This window comes from Nannospalax galili, unplaced genomic scaffold, assembly GCF_000622305.1.
Source record: "Nannospalax galili isolate Female #2095 unplaced genomic scaffold, S.galili_v1.0 scaffold336, whole genome shotgun sequence".
NCBI lineage: Eukaryota > Metazoa > Chordata > Mammalia > Rodentia > Spalacidae > Nannospalax > Nannospalax galili.
This window is the reverse complement of record NW_008343385.1, coordinates 209,835-210,454: the sequence shown is the minus strand read 5'-3', so window position 1 is coordinate 210,454 and position 620 is coordinate 209,835.

The window sequence follows — 620 nt, the reverse complement described above, 5'->3', positions numbered from 1 at the left end:
TTGGAAGCATGGAGGAAATGTTTCCTCTGTGTTGACCCTCCTCATTGCAGAATGGACACTGGTTCAAGTCCATCTTTTGGGGTCTTCATGGCCTCTTTGATCAAGAGGACAGGTGACCCACCACAATTACAGGACATTTTGAGAGATGCTCATAGTCTGCTGGAACTAGTCGACCTAGGAGGGCAAGGAGCAAAAACTGTCCATTATGTCCCCCTGACCAAATTAGTATAGGCCTCTAAGTATATCTGTTAAATATCCAAGAAGGTTAGTTCCACCAATCTGGTACTTTTTTTTTGTCTTGTTGAGACAGGGTTTCCCTGTAGTCCCAGCTGACCTGAACTCACTATGTAGACCAGGCTGGCCTTGAACTCACAAAGATCCACCTGCCTCTGCCTCCCAAGTGCTGGGATTAAAGGCATGTGCCACCACGCCCGGCTCAGTCTGGTACTTTTAATTACTGTGTGCCATGTAGATGAATCTTGGGCAAAGAACAATTGTTCTCAGATAAACCTTGCCTAGACATATATTTCTTGATCTGGTATGTATAATTTTTCAGTAGGTTGTTGGACTAATATGGCTCCCTCTGGTTTTTAAAACTAGCTAGGCATTATTTATCTCTC